This window comes from Saccopteryx leptura, chromosome 4, assembly GCF_036850995.1.
Source record: "Saccopteryx leptura isolate mSacLep1 chromosome 4, mSacLep1_pri_phased_curated, whole genome shotgun sequence".
Lineage (NCBI taxonomy): Eukaryota > Metazoa > Chordata > Mammalia > Chiroptera > Emballonuridae > Saccopteryx > Saccopteryx leptura.
The window spans coordinates 48154702-48170274 of record NC_089506.1 but is presented as its reverse complement, the minus strand read 5'-3'; the positions used below and the strand labels follow the sequence as shown (position 1 = coordinate 48170274).

Below are 15573 nucleotides of genomic sequence, written 5' to 3'. Positions count from 1 at the left end.
CACAAATGGCAAAAACATCATTAGGTCTAGACAGGTAGCCCACAGCAGGTTACAAAGAACAGCTGACTCCAACCCAAGAAGACCCAGAACCAACATAATCAGTAGTGGGTGAAAGACTGTATCAATGCCAGACTCAGCTAGCTACACAAGCAGCATGCCCAAAGGAGGAGTCTAGCAGGTACCAAACACTGCAGAGAATAAATACAGCCAACAGGATAGACACTGTATAATGTCTAATACACATGATGAAGGTTGACCCATGCAGCCAGCCAGCCTGAAGGGATACCACCACCCACGAAAGACCAACAGCATTCAATACTGACATATAATAGAAGGGTAAATATTACCCTCAAGAAGCATTCCTAGAGCAAGAAACTGAGGTGGCCTGCATGAAATTCAGGTGGCCCAGAGGTCAGTACCAGTGAGCCCATCTTCCTCAGAAAGACACCAGAACGAATTTCAAAGTCACAAGAGAGCTACCTGATACACAGACAAAATGGGCAGATAAAAAAATATGTCCCAAATGAATGAACAAGAGAAATCCCCAGAAAAAATACTAAATGAAACGGAAGTAACCAAACTACCAAACGCAGAGCTTAAAATAATAGATTGCATAAGGATGCTCAAGGATCTTAGAGCAACACTGGATGATCACAATGAGAACTTAAACAAAGCGACAGCAAACATCAAAAGGAACACTGAAATCATAAAAGAGAACCAGTCAGAAATGACAAATATAGTATCAGAAATGAAGACTGCACCAGAAGGAATTTACAGCAGGCTGGATGAAGCAGAGGATTGAATCAGTGTTTAGAGGATAAGATAAATGTAAGCACAGAAGCAGAACAGCAAAAAGAAGAGGCTAAAAAAAGGAAGAAAAAAAGAAACTGAGGAAACACTGAGACCTCAGTGACAACATGAAGAGAAACAACATCCACATCATAGGGGTTCCTGAAGGAGAAGAGTAAGAACAAGATAGAGAATCTATTTAAAGAAATCATTAGCTAAAAATTTCCCTAAATTGATGAAAGAAAAAGTGACACAATTTCAAGAAACACAGTCTCATTAAAGAGGAACCCAAGGAGGCCTACACCAAGACACATCATAATTAAAATGCCAAAGTTAAGAGACAAAGAAAGAATAGTAAAAGCTGCAAGAGAAAAGCAGTTAATTGCCTACAAAGGAGCTCCCATAAAAATGACACCTGAATTCTCAGCAGAAACACCTCAGGCCAGAAGGAATTGGCAAGAAATATTCAAAGTGATGCAAAACAAGAACCTACAACCAAGACGACTTTATATAGCAAGGCTATTATTTAAAATTAAAGGAGAAATAAAAAGCTTCCAAGACAAGAAAAAGACTCAAGGAATTCATTACAACCAAACCAGTACTGCAAGAAATGTTAAAGGGCATGCTATGCAAAGAAAAAAGGAAATCAAGAAAAAGATTGTAGGTTTAAAGAATAAAATGGTAATAAATAAGTACATATCAATAGTAACCTTAAATGTAAATGGGTTAAATGCTCCAAACAAAAGACATTGGGTAGCTGTGTGGATAAAAAAAACAAGACCTGGCCTGACCAGGCAGTGGCGCAGTAGATAGAGCATCGGACTGGGATGCAGAGGACCCAGGTTCGAGACCCCGAGGTCGCCAGCTTGAGCACGGGCTCATCTGGTTTGAGCAAAATCCCACCAGCCTGAACCCAAGGTCGCTGGCTCCAGCAAGGGGTTACTCGGTCTGCTGAAGGCCCCCGGTCAAGGCACATATGAGAAAGCAATCAATGAACAACTAAGGTCTTGCAACACGCAATGAAAACTAATGATTGATGCTTCTCATCTCTCTCTGTTCCTGTCTGTCTATCCCTCTCTCTGACTCATTCTCTGTCTCTGTAAAAAAACCAAAACAAAACACAAGACCTGTATCTATGCTGTATACAAGAGATCCACCTCAGAACTAAAGATACAAATAGACTGAAAGTGAAGGGATGGAAAAAATATTTCATGCAAATGGAAATGAAAAAATAAAAGCTGGGGGTAGCAATACTTATATCTGACAAAATAACCTTTAAAACAAAGGCTAGAGTAAGGGATAAAGAAGGTAATTATATAATGATAAAGAGAGCAAACAGGAGAATATAACCATTGTAAGTATTTATGTGCCTAATATAGGAGCACCCAAATATATAAAGCAGATTTTGATGGACATAAAAGGTGAGATCAACAGCAATACTATAATAGTAGAGGATTTTAATAACCCACTAACATCAATGGATAGATCCTCCAGACAGAAAATTAACAAAGAAACAGTGGCCTTAAATGACACACTAGATCAACTGGGTTTAATAGACATCTTCAGAACCTTTCACTACAAAGCAGCAGAATATACATTCAAGTGCTCATGGTACATTCTCTAGGATAGACCACATGTTAGGACAGAAAAAAAGTCTCAATAAATTTAAGAAGATTGAAATCATAATAAGTATCTTCTCTGATCACAATGGCATGAACTAGAAATCAACTACAATAGAAAAACTAAAAAATATTCAAACTCTTAGAGGCTAACTAGCATGTTATTAAATAACAAATGGGTTAACAATGAGATCAAGGAAGATATCAAAAATTTCTCTGAAACAAATGAAAATGAACATACAACAACTCAAAATCTATGGGACACAGCAAAAGCAGTCCTGAGAGGGAAGTTCATAGCATTACAGGCATACCTTAAGAAGCAAGAAAAAGCTCAAATATACAACCTAACCCTGCACCTAAAAGAACTAGAAAAAGAACAAATAAAGCCCAGAGGAAGCAGAAGGAAGAAAGATCAGAGCAAAAATAAATGATATAGAGGCTAAAAAAAAAATACAAAAGATCAATGAACCAATTTTTTGAAAAGGTAAACAAGACTGATGAACCTTTAATTCAAAAAGAGAGAAGACTTCCAAGCTCATTTTATAAGGCAAACATTATTCTTATTCCAAAATCAGGTTAAGCCACTACAAAGAAAGAAAACTATAGGCTTATATCCTGATGAACATAGATGTTAAAATTCTCAACAAAATATTAGCAAACCGGATCCAGCAATACATTAAAAAGATCATACATCATGATCAAGTGGATTTATTCCAGGGAGGCAGTGCTGGTACAATATTTGCAATGAATAAATGTGATTCATCACATAAACAAAATGAAGGATAAAAATCACATGATTATATCAATAGATGCAGAAAAAGCATGTGATAAAATCCAGCACCCATTTTGATTTTATGATAAAAATTCTGAGCAAAGTGGGAATACTGAGCATATATCTCAACATAATAAAGGCCATAGATGACAAACCAACAGCTAACATCATACTCAATGGGCAAAAATTAAAAGCAGTTCCCTTAAGATCGGAAACAAGACGGGGTGCCCCCTTTCACCACTCTTATTCAACATAGTTCTGGAAGTTCTAGCCACAGCAATTAGACAACAGGAAGAAATAAAAGGCATTTACCAAATTGGACAAGAAGTAAAACTATCATTATTTGCTGATGACATGTTATCAGACATAAAAAACCCTAAAGTCTCAGTCAAAAAACGACTAGACCTGATTAATAAATTTGGCCAGGTGGCAGGATATAAAAATCAATATTAAAAAATCAGTGGAATTTTTATACACAAACAATAAACTGTCAGAAAGAGAAATTAAGGAAACAATCTTTTTCACTAATGCAACAAATATAGTACCTAAAAATAAATTTAATCAAGGAGGTAAAAGACTTATACTTGAAAACTTATAAGACATCGTAAAAGAAATCAAGGCAGATACAAACAAGTGGGAGCATATACCACGTTCATGGATAGGAAGAATTAACATCATTAAAATGTCTATTCAATCCAAAGCAATCTACAGATTCTATGCAAATTCTATTAAAATACCAATGGCATACTTCACAGATGTAGAACAAATATTCCAAAAATTTACATGGAACTAAAAAAGAACCCAAATAGCCTTAGAAATCTTAAAAATGAAGAATGAAGTGGGAGGTATCACACTTCCTGATATCAAGTTATACTACACTGTAATCAAAACAGCTTGATGCTGACATAAGAACAGACATACAGATCAACAGAACAGAACAGAGAACCCAGAAATAAACCCACGCCTTTACAGTCAACTGATATTTGACAAAGGAGGCAAGAGTATATAATGGAGTAAAGACAGTCTCTTTAATAAATGGTGTTGGGAAAACTGGACAGGTGCATGCAATAAAAGGAAACTAGACCACCAGCTTACAACATTCATAAAACAAACTCAAGGTGGATGAAAGACTTAAATGTAAGTCACAAAACCATAAATATCTTGGAAGAAAACATAGGCAGTAAACTCTCCAATATTTCTTGTAGCCATATTTTTGCCAATATATCTCCACAGGCAAGTGAAATAAAGGACAAAATAAACAAATGGGACTATATCAAACTAAAAAGCTTTTGATACCATTAAGAAAATAAAAAGACAACCCACTCAATGGGAGAACATATTCACAGATACGTCTGATAAAGGGTTAGTGGCCAAAATTTATAAAAAACTTCTAAACTCAACAGCAGAAAGGTAAACAATCCAATTTAAAAATGGGCAAAGGAACTGAACAGACACGTCTCCAAAGAGGACATAGAGATGGCCAATAGGCATATGAAAAAATGTTCAACCTCACTAATCATCAGAGTAATGCAAATTAAAACCACAATGAGAGATACCACCTCACACCTGTCAGAATGGCTCTGATTAACAAATCAACACGTGACAAGTGCTGGTGAGGGTATAGAGAAAAGGGAGCCCTCCTGCACTGCTGGTGGGAATGCAGAGTTGTGCAGTCACTTGTGGAAAACAGTACGGTGTTTCCTCAAAAAATTAAAAATGGAGCTGCCTTTTGACCCAGCTATCCCACTTTTAGGAATATATCCTAAGAATCCCTAAACACTAATTCAAAAGAAGATATGCACTCCCACGTTAATTGCAACACTTTTTATAATAGCTGAGATCTGGAAACAGCCCAGTGTCCATTAGTGGATGAGTGGATAAAAAAGCTGTAGTATATATACACAATTGAATACTATGCAGCTGTGAAAAAGGAAGTCTTACCTTTTGCGATGGTATAGAATCTATACTATAGATGGACCTGGAGACTATTAGGCTAGGTGAAATAAGCCAGGCAGAGAAAGACAAGTATCATATGATCTCATTTATACGTGGAATCTAATGAACAGTGAACTGAGGGGTGTGGTGGGGTGGGGAGGGAGGCGTGCCTAGAGAGAAAGGCTATATGGCCATAAACTCCTTTTTGATAAAGGTTCTCATTTCTTTTCATAAAAACAGTGGGAATGCTATAATGAACTTTAATCAAGTGATCTTAGCAGTCTTCTCAAAAACATTATTCAGCCAGGACAAACCCTTAGTTTTAGAGATTATATTAAGAGAGTTAAACATGACACAGCATCTTGCTTAAAAGGAACTCATTCTTTAACTGAAGGTCTCCCTCTTGTCAGTGAAACAGCTTCGGGCAAGAAAGCCTTGTTTAGGTTGGACCTGATAGCTGTACAGTCAGAGTGTGCCCGGTGTAAGATGTTATACCCCTCCAGTGGGTTCACAGAAAAGAACTGGTTACTAGAAGTCCTGGGGTTTGTGGGGCATTATAAGGTGGTAGCCATGGTAAATAGCTCAAGCGTTGGGAAGAAAAGGGTGCATGCCAAAGGGGCAGTCTGCTGTTGAAACACAAAGATGAATCCTTGCCAGAGGACTTGGGGGAGGTCACATTTGCACTGGACCTTGAGTAGAGAGGAGAAATTTTATAGGCAGAGGAGGGTAATGAGGGCATTGCTGGTGGTAGACACCATGAGCAAAGATAAGAAGTTAAAATGTAACTGTGTTCAGAGATAAGGGAGTAAATGATATGCTGGCGCTGCAATTTGATTTTGTCCTCTTTCATCACCCTTCCTTGAGACTGTCCCTCTGCAAACACTGCCTTTGGCACCATGCCAGCCTGTAGGGGGCCCTAGCCCCTCCTACAGGCTCTGGCTGACTGTGGGTACAAAGCCTCTCAAGGACTCCACTTGGAACAATTGACACAGGCTGGAAGTTTCAAGAGATCTTACTAGATAAAATAAAGAGAAAAATGAGCAGATAGTTTAAAAACTTAGTCTCTTTCTATCCCTGTTCTAGTCTACTTCCTGCTACCTATTATCTAAGCCAAGCATGAATAACCACCCTCTCTCAGACCAGTGTTAATAATTAGGACCCTCATTAGCATGGTCAACTGGTCCAAAATATTTCTGAGCAAAGTCCACCAACTGGAAAATTTAACTTTGCAGACTCCACTTTTGAAATACAATGCTCTCCACTGAGTAGGCTTTTCTAGTTTCTCCTGGGAGTCGGTTCAAGAAAACAAGGTATTTGGGGAAAATAAGGGCAAACTGCAGAAGCTCTTCACGTGAGCATTTCAGCAAATTTTATGAGACCCAGGAGAACAGGTGTCTTCAATTATAGGAAAAATTACATTAAATACATGAGTGATTAAGACTTACACATAGATCAATTCAACTGATTTAGAGATACCCCTAGTTTTTAATACACGATTTCTCCCTGGGACATTTAGCAAAATTGATAACCTGCTTTTAAAAAATGGCTACAATGAAATTTCTTATTGGCTAAATATTAACAAAATAAGTTTGGCGTCAAGAAGGTGTGCTCAAAAAGAGGTGCGCCAAGTTAGGGTCTTCAGTGCCATCCTAGTGTCTTTGGCCAACAGAGGAACAGCAATAGCTGTCTTTGTGATGAAGGCAGAGAAACTTTTCCAAAATTTCAGACGTCACCAACCACTCTAGAGAAAACTAAAAACAAAAACTGGCAATTGCCAGAAGTTTTTAGATTCCTTTTGTAGCTTTTGGTCTCCTCTAAAACAGGAATCTCCAAAATTGAAAACAATCTGAAAAGTGTTAAGCCTCATTCAACGGAGAAATCCACTTCAAACCACCTCCTGCAGTGTTCAGGTTTCCCCGGGTCTGCACCTGCCAACAGGGCCCGTCGCCCGCAGGGGCAGAGGTGTCCTCTCCGCGCGGAGGGGAGCCCACCCGTGAGCGCGGCTAACGGCCCCGTCTCCCCGCCCGCCGGTTCCCAGGGCGCCCGCGTCCCTCTCCCGGCCCAGGTTGTCCTTCCCCCACCGCCCTCCCCGGCCCGGACTCAGCCCCAGAGCAACGTGCCTCGCAGGGACAATGGCTCGAGTCCCTGGGGTCCCCCAGGGCAGCCACGCGAAAAGACGGGGACAGCTCTGAGCCCAACGCCTGCCCTGCCCGGCCGCAGGACGCCGCGCCCGCGGGGAGAGCGGATCCCCGAGTCCAAGCGGAAATCAGTGGCGGAGACGTGCACAGCCGCCCCGGGAGGCCGCCCCCGCCGGCGCCCCCTGGAGGCGGGACGCGGTACTAGCCCGCTCTGGCCACGCAAAGGCCTGCCCTTGCCCTGAGACCGGGCCTCTTGCGTACCTGAGGGATCCTACCGCAGCGGGGTTTGTTTTAACACGTCCCACCTGGGGATGCATCCCATAGGACACTTCCTGAAGGCCTCACCCTGGACCATCCACTCAGCCTGATACCATATTGGATACAGATAATCATATAGTTTTGATACTGTCATGTATTACCAATTCTCTCTTAAAATAAAACTGGTTATAGGACACAAAGAAAGAATAGCTTACCATCTCTCCCCTGGCTCCTCGGACTTAACTGAGCCCAGAAATTAGAGGAGTGAAGACCAAAAGATGGAGAATTTCTCTCTAGAGACTCTTCATTTTGGGCTTAAGCAATGCTACTTTGGGGACTCAGGTGACAGAAACGGCACAGAGACGGAGAGGCCCACTTCGGTCCATTCCTCCCCAAATACACAAATGCATAAGTAGTTATTGAACTAGTAATAATCTCCCTTATTAGTTTTCTGTCCCTTTCAGTTTCTCATGTATGTGGACTGGTTGAAATCTTGTTACAATCTGTTTTTTATCCAAACATTCATTTCCAATATTGCTAATGTGGTTATAAACAGATACACTATTCCAAATATATATATGATCAGATGTATAAGCCATAATTTTCAGAGTTCATTCTTATCTTAGGAAGTTCATGATTAAATTGAAATATTTAAAAAATCTTGTCTAGTGTATATTTTTAAAGAGCAGCAATTATCATCTTACTTTTTTCTAAGGGAAGAATAATTTTGTTTTTATTTATTTGTTTATGAGGAAGGGAGATCATGTCAAAAGGAAAGTGGGGCATATACATGAATAAATAATTTCTCTGGGAAAGAAAAATTAAAGACAGTAACAAAATGATTGTTAAATTACATTTATTGCCAGGCAAGGATGCAAGAGTCTTGTCCAATTATCAATTAGTCTTCTGTGGATTGAAGTCTTCAGTTCCACTGTCAAAAAGTAACAAATAGTTCAAAGTAGTGGTTTTCAAAATATGGCCCTAGACCAGTAGTTTGAGCTATTGAGCATACAAATGCAAAATCTCAGAGGACACCCCAGACCTTCTGAATCAGCAACTCTGAGGGGAGGGCCCAAAGACGTGCATTTTATTTTTTATTTTCGTTAAGTTTTTTTTCTCTCCACAGAGACAGAGAGAGAGTCAGAGAGAGGGATAGATAGGGACAGACAGGAACAGAGAGAGATGAGAAGCATCAATCATCAGTTTTTCGTTGCGACACCTTAGTTGTTCATTGATTGCTTTCTCATATGTGCCTTGACTGTGGGCCTTCAGCAGACCAAGTAACCCCTTGCTCGAGCCAGTGACCTTGGGTCCAAGTTGGTGAGCTTTGCTCAAACCAGATGAACCCGCGCTCAAGCTGGGGACCTCAGGGTCTTGAACCTGGGTCCTCCTCATCCCAGTCGGATGCTCCATTCACTGCGCCACTGCCCGGTCAGGCAAGACATGCATTTTAATTAGTGCTTCAGATATATGTTCAAGTTTGAGAACTATGGCTTATTAAAGATTTGCTTCAGTTACTCTCAAACTGTATCGTCTGTGTGAATTAACTGAAGGTCTTGTTTAAAAGTGCAAATTCTAAATGCAAAATAATATTAAATGTAAAGTGTAACTGAAAAATAAGAATTTTTCAATGCAGACTCTGGTTCGGGTGGTAGTCTGGGATTAGGATCTAGATCCCACAGGATTTACCTGTGTGTAGGCACACACAAGGGCATGATCACTGTAAACATGGCTGCCCAGCAAAGCGGGGGTGGGGATTACCATCAAAAGGGCAAAAGGCACAGAGTTTCTCAAGAAAACGGATCGGTCAGTTTAGAATAGTTCTTGGCTTGTCAGGTTAGGATTGGTGAGTTACACAGGAGCCCTCACAAGCCAACTGCTCTAGTAGGGTTAGGAACTGAATTGATTCACTCAGGCTATCAAGTTGCATCTAAATGGTGCAGGTGAGTCACTGCCTGTTAAGGGTTCTGCTCACCATCAGCTCTTTTCCTCTTCAGCATGGTCCTCCGCCATTTACCATCTTCCACATTCCCCAGTTTCAGGGTTCTGCAGCCGATAAATCTCTACGCCTGAGTTCAAAGCTCAACAAATATAAATATTTTCCTTTATCAGCTCAGAGAGTTTGAGCTAGCAAATGTCTATTCAGTTTGGCCATTTTTGTTATCTAAATCTGAGCAGGTAATTGCCAAACTCTGCTTCCCAGACTCTAGTGCCATAAAATAGAGCCTTAGTTTATGTTGACAGGGTGTGGCAAAAGTAGATTTACAAGTGTGACTACCTGAAACACAGAGTTTATTCCTGTATTATTATTTTTTTTATTAGAATTTTTTTTTTTTTTTGTATTTTACTGAAGCTGGAAACGGGGAGAGACAGTCAGACAGACTCCCGCATGCACCCGACCGGGATCCACCCTGCATGCCCATCAGGGGTGACGCTCTGCCCACCAGGGGGCGATACTCTGCCCCTCTGGGGTGTCGCTCTGTCGCAACCAGAGCCACTCTAGCGCCTGGGGCAGAGGCCAAGGAGCCATCCCCAGCGCCCGGGCCATCCTTGCTCCAATGGAGCCTTGGCTGCGGGAGGGGAAGAGAGAGACAGAGAGGAAGGAGGGGGTGGGGGTGGAGAAGCAAACGGGCGCTTCCCCTATGTGTCCTGGCCGGGAATCGAACCCGGGTCCCCCGCACGCCAGGCCGACGCTCTACCGCTGAGCCAACTGGCCAGGGCCAACCTGTATTATGATTTATTATTTAATGCATTATTTCTCATACAAACAACTGTAAACCTACTTTTGCCACACCCTGTGTGCTTCTACTTAGTATTATGCAAGAGGCCAGACTCATCTCCTTGTTACCCCTACCCCACACCTCCAGTGTCTCCAGTATTGCACAATAGATGAAGAAAATATCTTCTGGACCTCTTGAAACTATAATTATAATGTGAAATAAACAACAGAATAAGGAAACTGTATATGGAGCTTGAGGTCTAATTAAATCACACTATAAAATCTACTGAAATATTACCAAATTATTCTAGTAAATCTAACCGACCACTTGTTTTTGTATGGCCCATAACCTCAGACTGAGGTTTACATTTATAAATGCTTGAAAAAAAAAATTTCATGACACATGCAAATTATGTGAGATTCAAATTTCAGTGTCCATAAACAAGTGTCACTGAAAGCAGTCACGCTCTTCATTTATGTATTGTCTATGGTTTTCACTGAACCATGAGACCGACAAAGCCTAAAATATTAACAGTCTGCCCTGTTACAGAAACTTTGTCTACCCTGCCCTTTACTCTTTTGCTCCAGCCTCTGTTATGATCTCTACCTCCCTGTTCTGTAATAGTTGATTCGTATGACTGTCTACTTACTTGACTGAATTTCATGAAAGCAGACATATATTCTTTATGAGTTCCCAGCACTTCCCACCGTGGTACACAGAATAGGCATTCAGTATCAATTGAAATTTACTTTTTAATCACTTACCCTATGTAAGTCAATAGAAACTTAAAAGGGCTATCGTTTAAACATAGGATCCATTAAGTAAGCTAATTTGTGTGCAAAAAGTAGAAAAAAATTAGTTCTGCAATTGGATTCCTTGCTTCCATTTGTAAATCTAGCTCTAAAAAAAAATGTTCCATTTGAAAGCAGCAGGGTTACATTTTTCTTTCCTTTTATTCTGTCAAATTATTTTATTTGATACAAGTCTCACTGCTAAACAATTTTCATGGCAAAGAAATTAATGAGCAGATATAACCAACCTTATGAAGCTGAGTTCATTCACATTAAATTCAATCTGGTAGTTTTAGAATTAATGTCTTCAAGATGATGTGCACTGCTGTCACATATTTTAAAATAAGGCATTGACCTTCTCTCCACAAAAGATATGCAGTATCTTTTCTAAAAAGTCTGTGGAATTTTCCAAGCAATTGCAGTTTCCTGCCCATCTTCTATAAATGAGGAATAGCAAGGAAAGACTTGAGTAAGGCTCTATATGAGATTATTTCTTTAGTTTTGGTGAATAAATCCTTTATCATGAATAGGAGCATAACTGTAAGAACTCCTAGAAAAAGTAATCTGACCAGCCAAATATGCCATCCACCATGAAAAAAAAAGGGGCTAATTACATTGTAGAGAGGCCAAAAAGCAAGCCCTGTAACACTGCTGCTATTATTCTTAAAACCAGGATCAAGTTATTCAGTCCTGCTCTCCCAAAAGTAACATTTTAAAGGAAATAATACTTACTTGGTGCCTGGAAATGTAGACATTGCAAAATGAAACGTATTTTGATTCCCGCAAACTGGGAACGTGGGAAACTAATGCCCACGACAGATTCTTATGTGCCTGGGCACAGTATTCTTTTTCATTTTGTCCTTTGCACAGTAGTATGAAGCACACACTATCACTCCTATTCTACACATGAAATGGCTCCAACGGGCTCACTAATCCACCCAATGGTACCTTGCCATTCATCAAGAGTGCCAACAGTTGAATCCATATCCAGCTGAACCGAAAACCTGAGCTCTTTAACGTGAGGGTTAAAACGGGGAAGCTGAATAGTAAGTATATGCTGAAATGTATGTCATCTGGACTAATTATTTCTTTTACATTTGAACTTCTTTGCTAAAGTGCTAGTACCAATGAATAACCCTAGACATGTAGTTCTGTCCACGATGAGCTTTTGTGTACACGATCATGTGATCCTTATGCCTGCAGGGCAAAGGGCAGAGAATAATTTCCTCTATTTTGCACATGAGGTAAAGAGGTGAAGTAGCTTGACCAAGGTCATGTGATTAGCATGCGGTCTGTCTTAGCCCAATCAGAGGCCTCTAACACAAAACCATGGGGGACAAAGTTAGATGTATTGGCTTGTTGCAACGGGGGAGAGTGCACATCAGAGGAATCCTCAGATGCCTCAAAGTTCAGAGGTTTGGGGGTGGGGAGGAGGTTGGGTGGAATTTAAAGGAAATAGTGTTACAAAGGCAAGAGGCAAAAGAGGGCTGTGGCAAAGGGTCAAAATCAGGTCTGGATGGCAAGATGGACCCAGGGCCCAGGGCTCTGTCCTTGGAGACTAAAAGTTATCATAGATGTAAACAGGTACGTCCAGAAACTCTACGTGAAGCTCTGTGTCTGGGCTGGAAAATAAGCCTGCTTGTTTGTGTCAAAGTGACTTGGACCCTCCAGGTAGAGCAGGATGTGACCTTCTTACGATGATGTCACACAGCAACGTTTCTGAGAGTCAATGCTTTTTCAGAACAGGCTTTCTCAGTAAGAAAGCAGTCTTCAGCCCGGCAGGGGATTATCTGACACATTATGACTTCAGTGTGTTCATGGGAAAACCGTGGTTGCCTTTCCCCTCCTAGTTAGTGCCGTTTCACCCTGATGAATGGCTGAAAAAAACTCTACGTTTTCAGTCTGAGGAACTTTGCCTTACTAGGCCATATTAAGACTAGAAATGTTCAAAATGTTCAAATTTACACAAAAGTTGGACTTTCAAACATTCTTACATTTCACAACAGACATTTTTAAAAAATATTTTATTTTTATTTGTGTAACAGAGACAGAGTCAGAGAGAGGGACAGATAGGGACAGACAGACAGGAAGGGGGAGAGATGAGAAGCATCAATTCTTTGTTGCGGCTCCTTAGTTGTTCATTGATTGCTTTCTCATATGTGCCTTGCCTGGGGGCTATAACAGACCGAGTAAATGATCCCTTGCTGGAGCCAGCGACCTTGAGCTCAAGCTGGTGAGCTTTACTCAAACCAGATGAGCCCGCGCTCAAGCTGGCGACCTCAGGGTGTCGAACCTGGGTCTTTTGCATCCCAGTCCAACGCTCTATCCACTGTGCCACCGCCTGGTCATGCACACAACAGACATTTTATGAGGATTTAGATAAGCAGCCAAAGCAGCTCACGTTTGTAACTTTTTACAGTGTACTTCTGTATAAGATTTAGTTAAAAAAAAAGTTAAGTATCTAAGGATGTTCAAAGACCACTGGTTTAGTCCAACCCTCGCCATTTCATAGAGAAGAAATTATTAAGAAAAGCAACAACCACTACCATTATTTATATTAGAAACAACTGAGACATAGTAATTGAGTACTCATCCCAGGTTCCTGGTGACTAATGGCAGGATTGGAAGTGTTTGTTTTATTTAAATTTTTGTTTTGTTTTGTTTTTAGCCAGAGAGAGACAGCCAGCCAGACATGAAGGGAGAGAGATGAGAAGCATCAACTTGTAGTTGTGGCACCTTGGTTGTTTATTGCTTTCTCATATGTGCTTTGATGGGGGGGGGGGTCCCAGCAGAGCCATCGACCTCTGGGCTCAAGGCAGTGGCCAGGGGTTCATGTTTATGATCCCACACTGAAGCCAGCAATCCCGTGCTCAAGCTGGTGAGTCTGCACTCAAGCTAGTGACCTTGGGGTTTTCAACCTGGGTCCTCAGCCTCCTAGGTCAATCAATGCTCTATCCTCTGAGCCATCACCTGGTCAGGTGGAAGTGTTCGTCTTAATTGAATGGTTAAAACTTAATTAAAATGATTTATGCCTGTGAAGTTGGCCCTAGGATGGATCTCACACTCCTGGTCTCTATTATTTCCATCCTATCACTTTGTTTCCTAGTGTCTGCAGACTGGCATTGTAAAGCCATCATCCATATACTTTACCAGAAAGTTCGAGAAATGAGCAGTTTTGATATTCCTCAAGCCAAATCTCAAGTCTATTATTCAAAATTAGTGCTATCAAAATGTAGCTGCTGAGACAAAACTATTTTTAAATAATGAATAAAAGAAAATGAAAATCTACAAGGAAAACATTTTCTCCCTTATCACAAGTAAGAAGCAGAAAGCTTTATTGGCCCTTTAAAAATGCCACATATTTAAAAATAAAATTAATTGAAATGCAGGATGCTCAAGCCAGTTTTGATAAATGGTGTAACAGTTTTAAAGTACTTGCTTAACTAATCAGTTTCAGAACATAAGTGATAAAAATTTAAATCTAAGTTTGTTTCTAGGTCATTAAATGACAGGGTAAAACCCTAAGAAAAGTGAGGGTTATAATTGTTTTAATTGAATATTATTATGTGCTGAGCATTGCCCTGGAGTTTTATATAACTTTTCTCATGTGAACTTCCCAATAATCCCGTGAAAAAAAGTCATATTTTACCCCATTTTATAGATTAGGAAGCTGATTTACTTTCTGCTTTAGTTTCCCAGGGCCTCCATAAATGACCACAAACTGGGTGGCTTCAAATAGAAATGTTGCTCTGGAGGCCAGAAGTCCAAAATCAAGGTGAGGCAGGGCCACCTCCCCCTGAGGGCTGTAGGGGAGGATCCTTCTCTGTCTCTTTCCATTTTTGGTGGCTCCTGGTGTTCTTTGGCTTGTGACAGAATCAGTGCAATCTTTGCCTCCTTCTTCCCATGGCCTTCGGTAGGGAAAAGGCAGCAGTTAGGCTTGCTCTCTTGTTTTCTGGCTGCAATCACTTTGCAAAGTTAGTGATGTAAGCGCTTGGCAGAAAGCCATTTTTATGTGTAGCCTGTACAGTCTAAGGCTCCGGGTACATTCCCCAGGAGTGGTTTCCCCTCGCCTGCCACTGGGAGAAGCGGTTTTCTCCTGCCTGTACACTTGCTTGATGCTGCTGTTGCGAGACTCCAGCAAACAGGAATGGGCAATGCTTTTTTGACTCTGTGGTTCTTCTGTGGTCTGCCCGAATCCAGTGTGAACCTCCCTGGCCTCGACCTCCTGCTTTACACCTTCTTTTCTCTGTGTCTTTCTATGTCCTTTTTTTTTTTTTTTTTTTTTTTTATCAGACACCAGTCATTGGATTTAGAGCCCATCCTAAATCCAGTATAGTTTCCTAATTTTCCTTATCTAAGAAAATTAGTTTTTCCTAGTAAAGACCTGTTTACAAATAGAGTCACATTCTGACTTGACTTTTGAGTGACACCGTTCAATCCACTCCACTTGCCTGAGGTGATACATCTGGTAAACAGAAGAACAGGATTCAAATCCAGTTGTAACAGTTTCCTTGCACATTCAAGCTTTGTGCATCCAAATGCCAACTATTT

General features: G+C 40.7%; 1 protein-coding gene across 2 annotated transcripts in view; it reads right to left on the bottom strand.

The window, feature by feature from the left end:
• The window catches only part of GGACT (gamma-glutamylamine cyclotransferase), a 45967-nt gene extending 38596 nt beyond the window's left edge, over nt 1-7371 (bottom strand). The window contains exon 1 of one of the 2 annotated variants that reach the window (XM_066380612.1): nt 7236-7371. The gene's annotated coding sequence lies outside the window, so the exon portion shown is untranslated. Of the gene's footprint in view, nt 1-5121; nt 5162-7235 lie in introns of those variants that run through there. The other variant, XM_066380613.1, reaches the window with a different exon arrangement.
• Between the last annotated feature and the right edge of the window lie 8202 nt (nt 7372-15573).